Source organism: Gorilla gorilla, chromosome 21 (genome assembly GCF_029281585.2).
Source record: "Gorilla gorilla gorilla isolate KB3781 chromosome 21, NHGRI_mGorGor1-v2.1_pri, whole genome shotgun sequence".
Taxonomy (NCBI): Eukaryota; Metazoa; Chordata; class Mammalia; order Primates; family Hominidae; genus Gorilla; species Gorilla gorilla.
In genome coordinates, this window is record NC_073245.2 from 19,137,966 (window position 1) to 19,154,247 (window position 16,282).

A 16,282-nucleotide genomic window follows, 5' to 3' on the forward strand; every position below is an offset into this window, starting at 1 on the left:
GGTTTCTCAGGGTCTGTGCTGCCTGTGGCTGGTGGCACGTGGTGTCGTGCTGCCATTGCTATGGGGGGGATAGAATCGATGGAAAAGGTTTCAGGTTATTGAACTATAGATTTTTTCTTTCTCATTACCTAGAGGAGGGCCCACCATCTGCTCCACAATAGGAAAGGGATCCAGTCATGTTTCTTACTTGCTTCTAGTGTTAGCTTTTGCTGTGTTTTCATTGTTTCATAATCTCTCAATTTCAAAATGGTGCATAGTGGAAGAGGGTTTAGAAGGAAGAAAAGAGAGAAAAAGGAATCAATTATATTTTTTCTCTTTCCTCTTTCAAAATGAAACACGGGTAGAGGAATACTTGTATTATTTTCTTTTTTAAAGAGATTTTCATAGACTTGCTGAACAAGGCAGCTGCTGGTATATAGGGTATTTTAATGCAAATTACAGAAATGTACCCCTTTCCAGGGCTGCAGGCCTCACTCACCTCTTGGTCATGGACATGAGCCATATCTGTCTGAGTGCAATGCATGTGTGCTTGGCCACCATCTTGTGCTGTATAATAGATGCAGAAATAGCCCCTATTTTATACTGTGGAAGCACAGAGGGATACGCAGACAGTTGCCTTAAGAGGAAGGGTCCCAGGGCCAGTGCATCAGGGGTGAATTCATGCTCCTTTGCTTACCTGTCATATGACTCTGGATAAGTGAGATGACTACTCTGTGCCTCAGTCTGCTCATCTATAGACCATTTCTATCTCATAGAGTTTGATGAGATATAATGAGTTAATATACATAAAACACTGAGAGTGGTACCTGGACATAGTAATTTCTCATTGATTGGTAGTGATTACTATTTGCTTCTGACAGTTTTGCTGTCTAACCAAACATGTTTCTGAAGGGAGATTTCTTGAGGATTCTCATTTTTTTAAGTCTTATCTAATAAGCCATGTACTAGTGGATATATTAAGCAGGATTTTAATTATATTTAAACTTTTATCTTTTTTTTTTTTCTTTTTTTCTGAGACAGGGTCTTGCTCTGTTGCCTAGGCTGGGGTGCAGTGGTACGATCACAGCTCACTGCAGCCTTGACTTCCCCGGTTCAAGTAATCTTCCCACCTCAGCTTCCTAAGTAGCTGGAACTACAGGCATGTGCCACCATTTCTGGCTAATTTTCTGTATTTTGTGTAGAGATGGAGTCTCACTATGTTGACGAGGCTGATCTCAAACTTCTGGGCTTAAGCAGTCCTCCCATCTCAGCATTCCAAAGTATTGGGATTACAGGCGTGAACCACCACACTTGACCTGCTTTTACTTTAAATATTAGTGTGGTTATGTATATGCTGCCTCTGTGTAACTTCCCAATACTCAACTCAGTTGAATGAAAGAGCAGTTTAATTGGTTAACACCATGTACAAAATATAACCTAATTTAATTAAAACATTTTGGCCCATGTTATTAATTGGATACCCTGTCCTAACAAAGCAAAACAAAGGAAACCCAAATTTTTGGTCCTTCTAGGTACTGAGTGTGTTTGCTGCTTCTTTTAAAGAATGTCACTTTTCTAGACATCTAGTTTCATAAGGTTTAGTTTAAGGTAAAGAAGAGAAACATCTCTTATAGATTTAGAACTTGGTAGAGTACAGATATTCTTTGCATTAGATATGGAAGTCCAAGAACATTTGGGAGAATTGTTAAAAATGTACTGACTGGTTTTATTTAGCCTCTTTGCTGGTCAGTTAGCTTTTCTTGTGACATAGCTGCAGAGTCAAGCCTGAGTTACATAGATGACAAATGCATGCTAAGTTAGGTGTAACAGGCAGAATTCTAAGGTGGCCCCCCGAGACTACTGCCCCTTGGTTTACACCTCCTGTATGATCCCCAGGACTGTGACTATGATGGGATGTCACTCCTGTGATTAGGTTATGTTACATGGCACAGTTTACTTTAAGAATAAAAGTTTGTCCTTGGTGGACCCTAAAAGGGGTTGGAGAGACCGATTCAGAGAGAAAGATTCCATCAGGGGAGATTCTCCATGACTGGCTTTGAAGATGGTGGGGGCCATGTGACAAGGAATGTTGATGGCCTCTAGGAGCTGAGAGTGGCCCCCAGCCGGCAGCCTGAGTGAACTTGTAAGCACATTATTTCTCTGAGCCTCCAGAAAGGATGAAGCCTAGCCAACACCTTGATTTTAGCCTTGTAAGATGCTGAGCAGAAAACCCAGAAACTCCTGGTTAACATGGTGAAACCCCGTCTCTACTAAAAAATACAAAAAATTAGCCAGGCGTGGTGGCGGGTGCCTGTAGTCCCAGTTACTCGGGAAGCTGAGGCAGGAGAATGGTGTGAACCCGGGAGGCGAAGCTTGCAGTGAGTTGAGATCGAGCCACTGAACTCCAGCCTGGGTGACAGAGCAAGACTCTGTCTCAAAAAAAAAAAAAAAAAAGAAAGAAAAAGAAAACCCAGAAACGATGTCTGGACTCCTGACCTACAGAGCTATGAGCTAATGAATGTGTGTTGCTTCAAGTCACTACGTTTGTGGCAATTTGTTATGCAGCTGTAGAAAACTAATACACGAAGGAAACCAGGCAAAAGAATGTAGGTTAGCAATTGCAAAGCCATTACCATTATTTAGAGAAAAATAACACCCATAAAAAACTTGTAATGAACTCCTCTAAAGAGCCCTGTTTTGCATTGTAGAGCCAGTTGGCTACAGTAAATGACAGATAGAGGTAAGTTTTCTGGGCAGAGTTTAGATGCTTTCTCGGGAGGGGAAATGAATGGCTAAAGTAGCTCTTTTTCTTGGTGTTTACTGCATGACGGCAAAGAAAAAATACAGAATAGGAAGTTGGAATCCCCTCCCTTCCATGCTTATACATGTTGCTGATGAGGGCTTTCATTTAGGGATCACTCACTTGGGTCAGTGAGAGAACATAGGTGACGGAGTTGGCTGGGTGGAAGTGCTCTGGAGGGTGGGGGCTGTGGGGATCTGAAAACCCAAGCTTTCTCTGAGGGGACAGATGCCTCTCAGCTGTGGCTGAGTTGTCTGCAGCATTCTGTTGCCACATCATCCAAATTTCTAAGAGAAGCTGGGAGTCTGTGTATTTATGTGTAGTGTCTCATTTTTTAACGTTAATAACCGGCTCAAAGTTTAAAAGATCACCATGGATTCATATAAACATATATGTGGCCAGATCAGGCCCATGGGCAGCCTCTCTGTGAATGCAGCCTACAGAATTAGTATATGGGGGCAGTTCCAGAGACTGAGAGAATTGGAGGGGGTGAGTGCCATGAGTTCTAGAAGTTTTGTCTGTTTTTTTCACTGCCATATACTCAAACTGAGAACAGCATCTGGCACACAGTAGGTGCTCAATAAATATTGTAGCACGAACTTGAGGAAACATAAACATATTAATACCTTACATGGATATAGAAAATATGACTGCATTGGCGAAACTGGTTTCTAAGATTTGATTACTTTTAATGTCTAGGCATGGTATGATTTGGGCTAACACAGTGTCCTTTTGGCCCATCCAGTTTCTTTTTTTAACCTGCGATTCATTCGAGGGCTTTTATGGAAGTCATTAGCTGCTACAGAACAAAGCAGGCATTGATCCCTTCTGTGTTGCTTGGGTGCCTTGCTCCTCTTATCTCGTCTCACTCTGACCCTGACGTCTAAGATGAGTCCTAACACCACCTGCATTTTACAGATAGGAGCTGGTTTCTGAGAGGTGAAGACAGTTGCTTGAAACTGCATAGCTGGTCAATGATGGTGCTCAGCTCTTCTGACTGCCAGGTCTTTGCCCTTCATCTCTGTGCTTGATACTCAGCATGCATTGGAACCAGTCATGTCAGCATCACCTGAGAGCTTGAGCTTCACACATGCTGAATCTCAGGCCCTGCCTCAGACCTACAGTCAAACAGAATGTGCATTTTAACCAGATATGCTGGTGATTTGTATGTTAAAGTTTGAGAAGCATTGTCCTACCCCACTAGGTTCTAAACTTGGGTTATTCCTGAATCACTTTTATGGATTTGGCCAAATCTGAGTTTTACCTGAACTTATGACTCATCTTTTCCACTTAAATGTATTTGCTTAAAAAGAAAATACAACCATGATAAATAATGATGGTAATGTGATAACATTACTATTATAAGTAGCTGTAAATAATTATAGTTATGTACCCAATAGAAGTTATGTACCCGTTCAATAGAAGAATGATTCCATTTTCTATAAATAGAAGAATGATTCCATTTTCTATAAATAGAAGGTAAGTGCTAATGCCCACGCATTCTACATTACCTCTCCATGTACCATTGTAAAATATCTGTATTTTAAGATGGTACATGGAAACTGTACCATTAATAATAAAGTGTAATAAACCGTAAAATATCTCTTCATGGACCATTAGTGGGAGTGTGTTCCGCTTTGGGAAATAATGCTATGGTCGATTGTAAAAACGTCCACAAGGTCTTCCCCACTGTACATTCATGCCTTTGCAGGGTGCAGTGCCCCATCAAGAGGTGGGACCATTTCTCTATCTTTTGAATGTGGGCTTGACCATGTGACTAGTTTTGCCAAATGATATATTAGCCAATGCGATACAACAGAGGCTTGGGAAGTGCTTGTGCTTTGGGGCCTGCCTTCTTGCTTCTCTTGCAAACTAGAGAACACCAAAATAAGTGGTTATTGATTTAAGCTATAAAAGTTTGAAGTCTTTGTTATACTGCACAATCTCACTGACACAACTGCTTTCCAACATTCTGTGTGCTTGCAAAACAATCATTTCCATGTTCAGTATTAAGTCAGAGTAAAATGATCTGTTTTTGTTCAACCTTGCCCAATTACTCTTCACTTTAAAACAAAATCTAAATATTGAATATCTTGGGGGAGGACATCACATGCTAGTCTTTTTGTGTTCAGTACCTATATAGATTCACTAAAACAGGCATGGCAATGTCACCTTTAAATATTTGTAGGTTTCTTCCTCCTCTGAGAAATAAAAGCTTCACCCTTGGCTAAAGTTCCCCATTGCTTTGAAATAAGACTATGTAAAACACTGTGGCACGATTAGTGGTGGTTTACAGTAAAATATTGGTGTTTTCTTATGGCTTGAAGGCAGTTCCATATGTATGCTTTTCTTTTGTCAGGGTAAAATAAAATTGGATGTTTTCCATGACAAGGAATCCCCTGAAGAATCACAATAAGACTTTTTAATATATATAAATGTTATCACTTACTGTGTTTTCTTGAAGAATGTGAGTGTTTTCTCATTTTTGGAAAAAGCTGACTGGCAAACTCACTATGTGTATTATAGCCTTTTTTTTAAAAGACTGCTTTCATGAAGTATAATTTACATACCATAAAATGCACTCACTTAAAATGTACAATTCAGTGGTTTTTAGTATTAATATATTCGTGGCATTGTGCAACTATCAACACAGTCTAACCTTTGAATCTTCATTACCCCAAAAAGAAATCCCATCCTGCTCCTCTAGTCATAGAGAGCCACTAGTCAGCTTTCTGTTTCTGTGGATTTGCCTGTAGTGGACATTTCATATACATGGGAACATACCATATGTGGTCTTTGTGCTTGGCTTCTCTCCGTTAGCATAATTTTTTTTTTTTTTTTTTTTAGACAAAGTCTCACTCTATCACCCAGGCTGCAGGGCAGTGGTGCAGTGCAATCTCGGCTCACTACAAACTCTATCTCCCAGGTTCAAGCAGTTCTCTTGCCTCAGCCTCCCAAGTAGCTGGGATCACAGGTGTGTGCCACCACACCCAGCTAATTTTTGTGCTTTTAGTAGAGACAGGATTTCACTATGTTGGCCAGGCTGGTCTTGAACTCCTGACCTTAGGTGATCCGCCCACCTTGGCCTCCCAAACTGCTGGGATTACAGGCGTGAGCCAACATGCCCAGCCAGCGTAATGTTTCTTTGAAGTTAATTCACGTAGTCATGTGTATCTGTGTTGCATTTTTGAATTGCTGGATAATATTCTATTATGTGAACATACTACACTTTTTGTTTATATGTTTATCAGTTGACGGACATTGGGATTGTTTACAACTGGGCTATTATGAATAATGCTGCTATGAAATTTTACATGTAATTTTTATATGGATATATGTTTTCATTTTTTCTTGGGTTCATATCTAGGAGTGGAATTACTGGGTAATACAGTTACTTCATTTTTAACCATTAGAGCAACTGCTAGACTGTTTTCCAAAGCAGCTGCATCATTTTACATTTCCACCAGCAGTGTATGAAGTTTCCAATTTCTCTAAATTCTTGTCAACACTTGTTATGTCTTTTGATTATAGCTTTTCTAGTGGCTATGAAGCAGTGTCTCATTGTGGCTTTGATTTATATTTCCCTAATGGTTAAGTATCTTTTCATGGTTGTATATCTTTTTTGGGAAATGTCTATTCAGGTCATTTGCCCATTTTTAAATTGGGTTATTTGTCTTTTTCCTGTCCAGTTCTAAGAGTTCTTACATCCTGGATAAAAGTTCTTTATCAGATTTCCTGTTCTGTGGGTTCTCTTTTCACTTTTTTGACGGTGTACTTTGAAGGACAAAAGTTTTTAAAGAGGTTCGACTTATCTTCTTTTTTCTTTTGTTCTTCGTGCTTTTGGTGTCACACCTAAGAAACCATTGTTCTGGTCACAAGGATTGTGCCACCCAAGATCACAAAGATTTACTCCTATGTTATATTTACTTTTAAGAATTTTATAGTTTTACTTCTGTGATTCACTTGGAGCTAATTTTTGTCCATGTTGTGAGCTAGGAGCCTATCTTCATTCTTTTGCATGTGAGATACCATATGTGGTCTTTGTGCCAGTTGTCCTGGCAACGTGTGTTGAATAGACTGTCTTTCCCCATTGAATGGTCTTGATACCTTTGTTGAATGAAACAGCTTTTGTTTGCATTAACACTGATACAACTCTGGGATTTGCAATTTTGTTTACCTATTATGGGAAAATATCTTTCTTCTTTGAAAGACCAAAACACGTGGGAAGACATACATAAACACCCCAGACACACACACACACACACACACACATACACACACACACACAGCCTCTGTCTCTCACACACACACTCATGCACACAGTCCCTTCTTTACCAAAGCCCCATGTAATCCCTTCATGACCCAGAATAATAGTATTTGAAAGGAAAAGTTGGTATGCTGGAGTCTTCATTCACATATTACTACAACTCCAAGTCAGTTGCAATAGTTTGGCTATGATATGCCAGTAGCTAAATAGTTCATGACAAATTGCTTATACTGCTTAACTTCTTTGTAGCTAAGTATTTCAACACTGCCTTCCCCACATGTTGCAATATCTTATATATGCCTAGAATTAGAAAGGTTTATGGAACAATGAGGCAGTTTATGTTAGATAGTTGCTAGGGAATTAAAGAAGAGAAGGGAAAACATGTGTCCAGTCTCTAAGTCTTTGATTACGAAATGACTTGGGCAGCAAGTGGTTTCTCAAAACGAGGAGCATGGTATGGCAGGATCATTAATCAATGAGCTTTTTGGGAACTCGGCCTGTTTCATAGCCTCAGGAGACATAAAAGAGTCATATAGTTTAATATTCCAGCTGTAGGTAGGCCACCTAATTATTCAGCATTCAACAAAGATTTATTGAGCATCTACTCTGTGCCAGGCATTATGGTAGGTATTGGGGAAATACCTAGTGGTTTTCAATAACACATAATCCCTGTCTTCATGGGAGTCGTATCTTCATTATTAATACATAATTACAAATATAAATGTAATATTGAAAATCTGGTAAATGTCATGGAAGAAGTGGCATTGTAGGGGCTAAACATGGGTGAGGGTGCCTGGGTTTGAATGCCAGCTTTGTGGGATTCTTGAATATTCAACTTCTTCATTCCCTTTTCTATAAAATGAGAGTACATACATTTTTGAGTTTTTATGTGGATTATAAATGATGATTCAATCCATGCTTAGAGCCAGCCTGCATCATAGTAAATAGTCACTAAATTAGTAAAGTCAGGGTACGTGATGCTGTGTATTCCCTAATTCTGTATATTTGAAGTGGGATGTTGCTTTCTGTAGAGACTTTGGAGTGAATTGGCTTTTTTCCATTTTAATTATAAAAATAATTTGCTTCATGGTAAAATATTACATAATAGTTAAATGTTAGGTTAAAATCAAAGACCTTACCCTTTAAATATCTCCTTTTAGTACTGGTCCCCTAGAGGGAGCTAGAGGTAGCCACACTCAATGTTTCTTGTTTTCCCTCCAGATGCGTTATTTGTGTATAACGATATATATGTCTGTGTATTTACATATAGATTAGTGAGGTTTGTCTTAACACAATGGAGCCATAGTATCCATATTACTACACTACTTCAGACTTTTTAAATTAATAAAATGACCTGAGAATTTGTTTCTATGTCTTTTCATATAGGTACAGATTTCCTCTCTTGTTTTTCATGGTGTAGTCTTGTATTATATGAATGTACCAACCTACCTGAGACCTTATTAAAGGACTGTGCTGTAGTCATCTCTATACATAGATCGTGACCTTCACAAATTTCAATTCACACTTTATAGACACAATTTTCCCAGGTGTCATCAGTTGCCTCTGCCTTCTTACCATATGGAAATGGGCTTCCCCTTACTTTTGTGTACTTCTTTTTTTTTTGAGATGGAGTTTTTTGTTTGTTTGTTTGTTTGTTTTTGTGAGATGGAGTCTCTCTCTGTCACCCAGGCTGGAGTGCAGTGGTGCCATCTCGGCTCGCTGCAAGCTTCGCCTCCTAGGTTCACGCCATTTTCCTGCCTCAGCCTCCCGAGTAGGTGGGACTACAGGTGCCTGCCACCATGCCCGGCTAATTTTTTGTATTTTTAGTAGAGACAGGGTTTCACCGTGTTAGCCAGGATGGTCTTGATCTCCTGACCTCGTGATCCGCCCGCCTCGGCCTCCCAAAGTGCTGGGATTACAGGCATGAGCCACTGCGCCCGGCCTGAGATGGAGTTTTACTCCGTTGCCCAGGTTGGAGTGCAGTGGCATGATCTTTGCTCACTGCAACCTCTGCCTCCTGGATTCAAGTGATTCTCTTGCCTCAGCCTCCTGAGTAGCTAGGATTACAGGCACGCACCACCACACTTGGCTAATTTTTGTATTTTTTGTAGATATGGGGCTTCACCATGTTGGCCAGGCTGGCCTTGAACTCCACTCCTGAGGCAAGTGATCTGCTTGCCTCGGCCTTCCAAGTTGGGATTATAGGTGTGAGCCACTGCACCCGGCCACTTTTGTGTACTTCTGACACCACCTGGAACTTTTCCTCCCACTCCACCTTGAAAAGATCCTGAAGTCTAGATTTCAGCCAAATCAGAAATCCAATGTCAAATCCAGAATCAACATAAACAACTTAATAACAAAGACAATACGGAAACAGCCATAAAAAAAGACTCTCTTTGCAGATAGATGTAATTCTGTTATAAAAAGAGTTTTTTCCAATTACAGTTCATCTAAGGACATTGTACTGCTAATCAGGAAAAGATAATTATATTTACTTTGAGAAGGTTTTAGATAGCCTTGTTGTTCTATTGCTGCTTAATTATTTTAATAGATTAAGAGGGTGAGTAGGATATTAGCAGCATTGTAGAGAGAGTGTATAAACTCTGTTGGCTGAGTGTAGCAGTAATAATTCTGATATGATGACTGTGTGTCTGTGTCATTTGTTTGCAACTTACGCCACTAATTTTTTTTTGTTTTTCTGACGTTTTTAAATTTACATTAGATTCTGATTTTGAAGTGCAAAGGACTGTTTTTCTCCATGAAAACTCTAAAAGTCCTTTACATCGATTTGTCTTGTCTGTGTCTGTTTCAGAGGACAGTGCTGCTGTGAGTTTGACGAAGTGGACATCACCTGCAGTCAGTCCAGAGCTGCCCGGTGAGTACTTTACCGCCTGTGTGGAGAGTCTTTGGTTGTAAGTTTCTAGAACTTTCAGTCTGTAAGATGAATCCCTTCATTCTGGCTGATGCTGCTTCTGAAATGCCTCTCAAAACTGACTCACAGACATCTTCCTTGATGCGGCAGAGCATTAAGCAGGATCTCCCAGCACTTTCTAGGTTCAAGTTTATTAATTTCACTACTAACCTTGGGCACTTTACCCTTTGCTAGATTTTCTACTTGCTCTCTGCAATAGTGTTGCCCGCATTTAGTAAGCATCACATGTTTTTGAAGCGATCATTGTCTACAATTCTTTCTGGGGAGAAATATTTATGTGACTTGTTTTCAGTCCTGTGCATATTTTGCTTAAGAAGATTCCTACTGATGTGAAAAATCACAACTGTGCACATTATCAGCAAAAATCCTCCATTTTGGGGGAACTACCAGGGGATGATGTAAATAAATTCTTCGAGTGCTCCCCTAATGGTTCATTTTACAAACCTTTAAAGAAACGCAAAAAGGGGAACTGGAAATATCTTTATATGGCCGATTTGTTTTATTTATAAACTGTAACTTGCCAATACTTGTATTCCAGGGCCAGAATCCTAGTGAATATGAGACATGTTCTTTTATAATCCCTTCATCAAATTGCTGTTTGTTTATTTATTTATTTTTGAGACGGAATTCTCGCTCTGTCACCCAGGCTGGAGTGCAGTGGGGCAATCTCGGCTCACTGCAACCTCTGCCTCCTGGGTTCAAGCGATTCTCCTGCCTTCACTTCCTGAGTAGCATTACAGGTGCATACCACCACGCCTGGCTAATTTTTGCATTTTTAGTAGAGACGGAGTTTCACCATGTTGGTCAGGCTGGTCTCAAACTCCTGACTTCGTGATCTGCCCACGTCGGCCTCCCAAAGTGCTGGGATTACACGTATGAACCACCGAACCTGGCTCAAATTGCTATTTTTTAATTGCTGTTACAAGTAAAGCATTTGGACTATGTATCATTTCTTACCTTCAGGAACAAGAGGTCATTTTATAGTAATGGCGTGAACCAGCAACTTTATTGTTTCTCCTAATAGGTCCTCCTGGAGGATCTGTTCCTCTGGGCTGTTGGCATTTAATGGCAGAGTTTTTTCCTCCAGCGTGTTGCACATCATGTGAGATACTTCATTATCTTCTGGCAGTGCCTGTGGCTGATTTTCTTCCGGCCTTTCCATGAGGGGAAGGAAGAATCGCACAACCTGACACTTCTCTAAGTGATCAGTGTTTAATGATGACAAGAGATATCCAGAAAGTAGATTTATTATTGAATGTTCCTATCTATTTTTAGTCAAGTGCACTATCTTTTACTACTCCCCAAGGATGACTCATAAACCATGTCTTAGTAGGCAAAGAGGAGTTGGGGAGTAGGAGGGACTGAATAATTCTCTAGGGACTTCAAATCAGTGTGGACACATCATCTGCTTTCCACTCCTTCATCACATTAATCTGGACTATCCACTTTCTCTATATAAGAGTTGTATTATCCTTAAATAGGTCATTTTTCATCAGCTGTATTTATAAATGGTTCCTATGACGAATTATGTGCTTATTGAATATAAACACTTGATTCAAGAGTCCAAAAAAGAACCCCAGCAGAGCTCAGAAGTTTTGTTAAATATTTTAAGTTCAAAGAAGAAATTCCTCTACGTTAAGGAGTATAAACGCCATGCATTTAATTTTACAAAGCCTTGGCTGGGCGCGGTGGCTCACGCCTGCAATCCCAGCACTTTGGGAGGCCGAAGCGGGTGGATCACAAGGTCAGGAGATTGACACCATCCTGGCTAACACAGTGAAACCCTGTCTCTACTAAAAATACAAAAAATTAGCCAGGCATGGTGGTGGGCGCCTGTAGTCCCAGCTACTCAGGAAGCTGAGGCAGGAGAATGGCATGAACCCAGGAGGCGGAGCTTGCAGTGAGCCGAGATGGCGCCACTGCACTCCAGCCTGGGCGACAGAGGGAGACTCCGAAAAAAAAAATTTTTTTACAAAGGCTTTGGATGGCTCCAGATCCTGGGGCTGAAACAATACATGGGCAGTGTACTCTCGTTCTCACCCAATAGGACCTGATTAGACTTGGAGCCCCAGATGTCACCTGGTGGTTGGTTGCTTATGTTACACTTGCCTTCCTTCCAGAGAATCCTTCCATATGTCCCTCCATCCTCTCATAAAAATAAAACCATTTGGCCTCTACTCTAGCATCATTCACTTGCTACATATCTTGAATTGTGAGTTGTTTTTAAAACACTGAACTAAAATCTGATTCTTCTATAATATCTTCCCATACTCAAAATTGGAAACATCTAAACTCTGGAACCTGAGCATTTCTGGTTTTGTCTTGAAATGCCTGCTTTACTTCCCCACACTTCCAACGGTGAGCAGCTCTGACTCTATGTTAGTTCTAAATGTATTTTTTAAGGCCTATTTATATGCAGAGTAGGCATTCAGAATATGTTCTTATTTCTATAAAGGCAAAAGGTATATTTTGAATCTTGCTTATATGTCACGTTCAATTTAGCTTTTTTTTTTAAACAAAACAAAACAGTGTTGGTCAATAAACTCCTAAAATAGAAAATATTTATTTAGAGAACAAAATGACTGTTTTTGGATGAATTATCCTCACCCTTGCATTAAGTGACCTTTGCATTGGGAGCTTTAGATTGGCTCTTGCTGAAGAGGAATGCCTTAGTTTAGTCCAATCAAAAACTGCTTTCAAGTTTCAGGAAAAGAAAGTAAACAACCCTTGATAACTTCTCTCCTGTGGCATTTTAGTTTGGAAGATACACTGTTCTTCTGAAAAACCTATCTAATGTTGGGGGTGCTTTCTTCCTTTTAAATTGTTTTAATTAAACATTCATTATAGACCGGGCATGGTGGCTCATGCCACCCAGCATTTTGGGAGGCCGAGGCATGCGGATCACCTGAAGTCAGGAGTTCAAGACCAGCCTGGCCAACATGGTCAAACCCCGTCTCACTAAAAATACAAAAAAAAGTTAGCTGTGCATGGTGGCACATGCCTGTAATCCCAGCGATTCGAGAGGCTGAGACAGGAGAATTGCTTCAACCCAGGAGGCGGAGGTTTGCAGTGAGCCAAGACTGCGCCACTGTACCCCAGCCTGGGTGACAGACGAGACTCCATCTCAAAAAATATTTATATTAATTATATACAGAATTTATAACATTAGTGTTAGGCATGCAGCTCACCAAACTTAATGTTGACTTTTCTTTCATTTTGCCTCTACTTTAGAGCCTTACTCATTGTCCTGTCTTCTCTTACACCTTGGAGACATAGATATGTTGTACCAGCTATTAGCATATTTTTTTCTTGATCTAAGATCTGTGGCCTAAGGTTGCTGCAGTGCTCTATAGAAATGAGGATCCTTCTTATTACCCTGTAAATACTTTAGTTATTTCAAACTCTTGAGTGTTACAGAAGCTCTTATCCATGGTACAACAATAGCAAGCACAAAAACCTGTGGTTTCTTTCACATTTTCTTAGAGCACATTCATGCATGCCAAGAGTCGTGAGATGAGCTCTCCAGAAGCAGACTGAGAAGAGGATTTCTGCACAAGTGGTTTATCAAGGCAGGGCTCCCAGGAGAAACTAGTGAGTGGGGGAAGGGAAGAGAAAGGGAAGAAGCCAAGCAGGGGGATGATTCAAGCAATGTGCCTGCCCCAGCCTGATCCTGGGGGCAGAGTTGGGGGGTGCAGTGGGCAGCTCTGGAACATAATTGCTCCCTAGAGTCTGTTCCACATCAAGGCAATGGAGCTGGGCTTTTCCACTCCTGCATCAGTCACTGACTGTGGGCAGGTAAGAGAGGGCTATAAACTTCCAAGCACCTCTGCTGTCTTCATCTGCATGTGAAGCAGCTTTGGTGGTTGAAGAAGGTTTTTCTTAAGAAATGTTGGTACCATCCCTTAGCAGCAAAGCACACAAAAGCTGGGAAAGGGCACACAAGACGATTAAAGGGACCCAGTGTTATCTGGGCAGGACACTAGAGTGTCTGCTTTACCAATCCACATTCCATCTTCCTGCCTGCCTCACTCCTGCGGGCACATTTTTAATCCTTAGCCCATTTCCTGGTGTAGGTTAAGCACTTTCAGAGGCTGCATAGGATTATTTTTCCTCCTCTGAGAATGGAGTCAGCTACTGGTTCAAAGAGCTAAGTCCTAAAGTAATTGCAGTGTTGGGAGACACCTAGGTAATTTTCAGTGAGTAGAATTTCTACATATATTAGAGTTTTAGAAATAGAAAACTTGACATTTCAAAGCTTTCCTTAGTAAAATCATGGATAATGATTTCAGTGCCCTGAAAGAAGAGGTGAGGATGTCATGTGATTGTATGATTGGAGATTATTCTTACTAGGAACATTTCCAGGCACACAGGTTAACTTCATTATTCTTCATTCTCATCTCTTTTAGCCATCCTTTATTTTATTTCCTAATAGTTCACCTTTGCCTTTGGAAGTATTTTCTTTTCATAAGCATTTAAGGGAAATATATAGTGTTTCTTGGGCACCTTCTATTTATTTATTTTATTTTGTTTTATTTTATTTTATTTTATTTTGGCAGGGTCTGGTTCTGTTGCCTAGGCTGGAGTGCAGTGGCTTGACATAGCTCACTGCAGCCTGGAACTCCTGGGCTCAAGTTATCTTCCTGCCTCAGCCTCCTAAGAAGCTGGGACTACAAGTATGCACTACCATACCTGGCTAATTTGTAAAATTTTTTTTGTGGAGATGGGGTCTAGCTATGTTGACGAGGCTGGTTTGGAGTTCCTGGCCTCAAGTGATCCTTCCAACTTAGCCTTCCAAAGCGCCAGGATGACAGGCATGAGCTACTGTGCCCAGCCCTCTTGGGTGCCTTCGATTCAGTACAGCACAAAATTTCATGATTGTTCACCTGATGTCCTAGACCAGCCAACACTGTCCAATAGAAATATTATGTGAACAACGTAGAACATTTTGAATTTTCTTGTAGCTTCATTAAGACAGCAAAAAGAAAGAGGTTATAGCAGCCTAAACTGGAGGCTGGAATGTCCAAAATCACAGGTGAAATTAATTTTAGTTATATATTTAACTTAGCATATCCAAATAATTATTTCAACATTTAATCAATGTAAACATTATGGAGGTTTTACCTTTTTTTGTCTGCTGAATATTTTGTACTTAAAACGGCTTTCAAGACTAGCCATATTTCAGTGCTCAAAAGCAACATTTGGCTCGTGGTACCATATTGGCCAGTGCAACTTTAGAATATTATAGAGAAACTCTGGTAAAAGGCCTTATTCTGTTTGAATAAGACTCTTAGTCAGTGCTTCTGAATCTCCCAGCTTGGTAACACTACTCAGTAAGGAAATGAGGCAGCACCGTGGTCCAGAGAGAGTGAGCTGATCTGTCCTTGAGGTGCTATTGCTACTTCCATTTTTGGATTTAGTGCCCTGTTGTACATGAATTAGGATTAAAACATTTAGGTTTGGCAGCTCAGATGTCACTGATAACCTTCAAAGGTCACTTAGAAGATAGTGGGCCTTGAATGGAGGGTAGAAAGTAGAAAAATTTTAAAGAGGAAAGGGAGGGAATTTCAATGGGAAAAAAATCTATATATGTATATAGTGTGTTTTGGGGGAGGATTCTAGAAAAGTTTGGGTATAATACTTTTATGCAAACTCATGGGGCTGGAGTGTTACATATACAATGAGAAAGGTATAGTTAGTGGCCAAACTGATACCAGACTCAAAGAGTCGAATTTTGCAGTACATGAAATGAGATATCACCATGATATAGTATATATGTTGGGACCTATTCTGGTTATTTATTGTTGTGTAAGAAGTCACTTGAAGATATAGTGGCTGCAAACAACAGCAGTCACCTTTTTACCTCTCACTTTTTCTGTGGTCAGGAGTTAGGGAAGGGCCCGGCTGTGCATTTCTGGCTTGGGTTCTCTCATGCAGTTGCAGTCAGGTGGCAGCTGACGCTGGAAGAGCAGGCAGCTGGTATGGCTCAGCATTTCTTCCTCCTCACCCAGTCTCATGTGGTCTTTTCTATGTGGTCTCTCTTCATGGGCAGCTTTATTCTCATAGCATGGCAGCTTCAGAGCAGGGGGACAGCCTGCCTGGGCTTCAGTGTGATTATTCTGTCCAACCAGGTGGAAGCAGCATTGCTTTATGACTTGGCCTTGGAAGTCATGCATGGTCACGTCTGTCTCATTACAGTAGTCCTCTCTTATCTGTAGGGGTTATGTCCTAAGACCCACAGTAGATGCTTGAAACTGTGTTAAGTACCAAATTTTATATATGTTACGTTTCTTCCATCTGATAATCA

The 16,282-nt window shown here is 40.5% G+C and overlaps 1 protein-coding gene across 16 annotated transcripts in view; it reads left to right on the forward strand.

The window, feature by feature from the left end:
- PLCB4 (phospholipase C beta 4) overlaps nt 1-16,282 on the forward strand; it is a 411,551-nt gene that overhangs the window by 137,915 nt on the left and 257,354 nt on the right. For all 16 annotated transcript variants that reach the window (XM_055373250.2, XM_055373236.2, XM_055373235.2 and 13 more), the window contains one exon: nt 9,859-9,921. The gene's annotated coding sequence lies outside the window, so the exon portion shown is untranslated. The remainder of the gene's footprint in view (nt 1-9,858; nt 9,922-16,282) is intronic.